Source organism: Notolepis coatsorum (assembly GCF_963971535.1).
Source record: "Notolepis coatsorum genome assembly, chromosome: 18".
NCBI lineage: Eukaryota > Metazoa > Chordata > Actinopteri > Aulopiformes > Paralepididae > Notolepis > Notolepis coatsorum.
The window spans coordinates 24,900,997-24,905,996 of NC_140182.1; the positions used below are offsets into that span (position 1 = coordinate 24,900,997).

Here is a 5,000-nt window from a genome sequence, read left to right on the forward strand (position 1 = left end):
GAGAGAGAGAGAGAGAGAGAGAGAGAGAGATAGAGAGAGAGAGCGAGAGAGAGAGAGAGAGAGACCCAATATAACTTTAGAAGTAGGCTAGACGATTCCACTGGATGAGAAGTGAATTTTAATCAGCTGTGAAATGTGGTAAAAACAAAAATAAAGGTAAACCGTACTTGTAGATTTGGGAGCTCTTGATCCAAGCAAACCTGTGATTTCTTAATTTTTATTTAACCTTTATTTACCCAGGCAAGCAGTAATAACAAATTCTTATACAAAAGCAGCCTGACCAAAAAGCAAAGGCCTTTGAGGCGCATAAAGACATCCATGGTAAACTAGCTCATTAGCTCATTCTGGCACATTTACATTGATGTGGAAACTGAAGATGTGATTAATGTGCACTGTCCTGGGTATCAAATAAACAAATAACTTAAACTTAAAGGGGGGGGGGGGGGGGCTGTAACAAAAACAAGGTTATGTACATGCATAATGATTTATTTTATAGTAAAATGCCTTTACAGTAATTGGAGGGCAGAGAGAAAATGAGGAGTCTTCCTCACAGAGTTCATCCAGCCTTAGTAAACAGAACACATAGTGACGTCACGTTGTGTCTCAGCTTGAAGATGACTCTGTGTTGTAGGACTCGAGTCCTGGACTGATTTTCAGGACTCGTGACTCGGACTTGGACTCGAGCATTGACTGCATTCGGACTCGGAGGTGCAGACGAGACTCTGACTTGTTCATTGATAAATACAGTTATTTATTTTTGTATTTTTTGTAATAGGCCCTAATCATTTGACATAAGATATTGATGGCTATATTTATACTTGATTGTTAATTAGATCGTGATTGTTGTATAGTATAGTTTGTAACAGCAAGTATAGCATAGGGACATAGAAGAAAAACTGCACATTGTATAGGAATGTACATAGGATCCAGTGCCTTTAAGCGATTTATTAACATGTCTATTTTACCATGTCTATTCTAGTTATCTTTTTATTATTATTACTATTACTATTGTTTTATTGCACAATCAAAGCGGGCATGGCCAACCACATTTCACTGTATGCCCTGGTATGTATGTGATGAATAAAACTCTGAATCTTGAATCTTGAATACCGTAACATTATTTAATGTGTGTTCCACCTACACCTTGATTGACTTGGACTCGGACTAGGGTAATAATGTAGTAATGGGGACTCGACTCAGACTCGAACACTGGGGACTCGAGACTCGGACTCGAACACTGGGGACTCAGACTCGGACTCGAACACTGGGGACTCGAGACTCGACTCGAACTCGAGTTGTAGTGACTCGACTACAAGACTGGTTAGAGGTACTGCACCTTGTTAGAACATGGAGAATGAGAGAAAACGGCAACAAGCAGCGAGGTCACTTTGGGTGCCGTTTACATTCATGTCGCTCTCCCCTTGGTGCTCTAGAAAGAAAGGATTTGAGATGTTCCATAGTGCAGGTTTAACCTTTCACTACCACACAGTGTACAGTGTCCCCCCCCCCCTACCCAACACCCCCCCCCCCCCACCTCCAATGTACAGCCCCACCCATCCCCACCCCACCTATACCTAACTCCTCCAATGTACAGTTTCTATGTCAAATGTATACACTATTTTTTACCACTGGATGAGGAGTGAATTTTAATCAGCTGTGAAATGTGGTAAAAACAAAAATAAAGGTAAACCGTACTTGTAGATTTGGGAGCTCTTGATCCAAGCAAACCTGTGATTTGTTAATTTTTTATTTAACCTTATTTACCCAGGCAAGCAAGTAATAACAAATTCTTATACAAAAGCAGCCTGACCAAAAAGCAAAGGCCTTTTGAGGCCCATAAAGACATGCATGGTAGGGAGGGACTACAGATGAAAACTAGCTCATTAGCTAATTCTGGCACATTTACATTGATGTGGAAACTGAAGATGTTGATTAATGTGCACTGTCCCTGGGTATCAAATAAACAAATAACTTAAACTTAAACTTAAAGGGGGGGGGGGGTGGGAGGCTGTAACAAAAACAAGGTTATGTACATGCATAATGATTTATTTTATAGTAAAATGCCTTTACAGTAATTGGAGGGCAGAGAGAAAATGAGGAGTCTTCTCACAGAGTGATCTGATGTATAGGGCAGAGGAAAATGAGGAGTCTTCCTCACAGAGTTCATCCAGCCTTAGTAAACAGAACACATAGTGACGTCACGTGTGTCTCAGCTTGAGATGACTCTGTGTTGTAGGACTCGAGTCCTGGACTGAATTTTCAGGACTCGTGACTCGGACTTGGACTCGAGCATTGACTCCATCCGGACTCGGAAGGTGCAGACGAGGACTCTGACCTTGTTCATTGATAATACAGTTATTTATTTTTGTATTTTTTGTAATAGGCCCTAATCATTTGACATAAGATATTGATGGCTATATTTATACTTGTGTAGCAGGTTGGATTATCCCTGCTTCGTGGGAACGGGTGTGCACAGTCACTGGGTAGCGGGACACAGTAGAGCTCCGTCTGACTGCACCCTCGTCTTTGGGCCTGGAGCGTCAAACTGGAGGCCGGCAGTGGGAGTGGATGGGGCCCGGGATTTACCAACCTGGTCTGGTACTCTGGTCTTCCTCGCCCTCCCGGGGCGGTCAGCAGTACTCCCCAACTCGCTCTCACTTCCCCCAATACCTCCGTTAACCCTCCCACACCTAGTGACTGATAGATGAATAAATAGATTCGTTCCTCCCGCAAGCAGTACCCTCCCTTGATGACACTAGAGACCTTAATGACTGTAAGGGGAAAGGGTTAAATAATAATAATAATAATATTACCCGCATCAAAAAGGTTAGGGTTAGACTCAATAATGGACACGCACACACACAATTCCGTCTTAGTTCGTTTAGTGTTACTTATACTGGGCAGTGACAAGTTTACTGGCAGTGAGTCAGTGAGGCATATAATATCATTATTCCTAATTATAATAATTATAAAATAACATATATATAACACGTATACAATAATACCTTCCTCTAAGGCTTTACATATTACGGCAGCATTAATGACCCCAGGAAGAAACAGGGTTAACTAGACGGGAAATCAATAGGCATGACCATACACGTTATCACACTCAAAGGAAATGAAAAGGTGGCCCACTTTACCTAACAAAAAGTCCTAAACTAATGCCGGCATGTAATGTTTATGGGGTACCCCTATGAACTGTAGTTAGCAACATTAGCTTCGCCCCGTAGGCCGCGCCACACTGTGTACTGTGCAATAGGATCTTGAGCACCGAAGCGCCAGTGTACTCAACCAAGATGGCGGCCTCGCCGCACCACCACTGTCCGGGTGGTAAGATGGCAGTCGAACGCTCTGTCCAGGAGCTAGCAAGCTGTGTTAGGAGGCAGAGGGGGCAGTAGCGGGCTGAAGGCTCGTGCTGGTGATGGCGACCTCTGCTGGACAGGACGAACTCCAGTGCTAGGCTGCCGACCGCCGGTGCAGAGAAGAGGTAGACTGCCGGCGCTGACAGGCTGCTGGCTGCCTGTGCTGGGTTGACGCGCGTTAATAATCTGGAGGCTACCTTAACTGAAGCTACTCTGTGGGTCCTAGACAGCCCTCCTGCTAGCCGAAACATGCAACAACGCACGGTGCCTCTAACCACCAGTTCTCTTCAGGCAACGCTTGCCGGGCACCTCGCTGAGGGGATAACGTTAACATAAGCCAACTTGGCTATACCGCTTTCTTCTAGGATAACTCGTTGTATCACTAGGGTTATTCAGTGGGGATATTCAACACGCTACTACGCTTATATTTCTAGTATAACCCGTAATATATTCAAGTTCAATACGTTCACCTGCGTGGTCACTACGGGGCTCTTCCAATGACACGACCATTCAGGTCCAAGTCCAACGTCGAAGAGGCTGGTTCTCTCCACTTCGTTTCAGTTGACTTGCTTCTCCTCCATGCCTCTCTCGTGCGCCCACCTGCCACCGCCGCCCCCTGCTGGTACCGCCAACTAGCCCCACAGAAGAACTGGGTGAATTGATATGATTCAGTTTTAGTGTTTATAATCCATATTCCAGCCGGGAGAGAAGGAGAAACTTGCGTCATTGTTCAGGAGAATATCAATGGAAAGTGGTTAACATGTCTTTGTGCACAAAGGGGAGATAAAAGGCAAGTCAGCACTTCTGAATAATAGTCGAATATTCAGGGTGCTACACTTGATTGTTAATTAGATCGTGATTGTTGTATAGTATAGTTCGTAACAGCAAGTATAGCATAGGGACATAGAAGAAAAACTGCACATTGTATAGGAATGTACATAGGATCCAGTGCCTTTAAGCGATTTATTAACATGTCTATTTTACCATGTCTATTCTAGTTATCTTTTTATTATTATTACTATTACTATTGTTTTATTGCACAATCTAAGCGGGCATGGCCAACCACATTTCACTGTATGCCCTGGTATGTATGTGATGAATAAAACTCTTGAATCTTGAATCTTGAATACCGTAACATATTTATGTGTGTTCCACCTACACCTTGATGACTTGGACTCGGACTAGGGTAATAATGTAGTAATGGGGACTTGACTCAGACTCGAACACTGGGGACTCGAGACTCGGACTCGAACACTGGGACTCAGACTCGGACTCGAACACTGGGGACTCGAGACTCGACTCGAACTCGAGTTGTAGTGACTCGACGCTCTCCCCTTGGTGCTCTAGAAAGAAAGGGATTTGAGATGTTCCATAGTGCAGGTTTAACCCTTTCACTACCACACAGTGTACAGTGTCCCCCCCCCCTACCCCAACCCCCCCCCCCCCCCCCCCCCGCCTCCAATGTACAGCCCCACCCAACCCCACCCCACCTACCCAACCTCCTCCAATGTACAGTTTCTATGTCAAATGTATATACACTCTTTTTCTGGATTTTTTTGTATCACACAAACAGTACTGTATTTGCAAATCTGGTATGTCATAAATGTATAGATGTAGCAGTACTGTCTATCTGTATGT

General features: G+C 44.1%; 1 protein-coding gene across 1 annotated transcript in view; it reads right to left on the reverse strand.

Annotated features, from left to right (window-relative positions):
* Positions 1–5,000, reverse strand: part of LOC311245278 (actin, alpha cardiac muscle 1-like) — a gene marked incomplete at both ends in the record, with an annotated part of 36,849 nt that overhangs the window by 5,079 nt on the left and 26,770 nt on the right. The gene's annotated exons all lie outside the window — the stretch shown is intronic.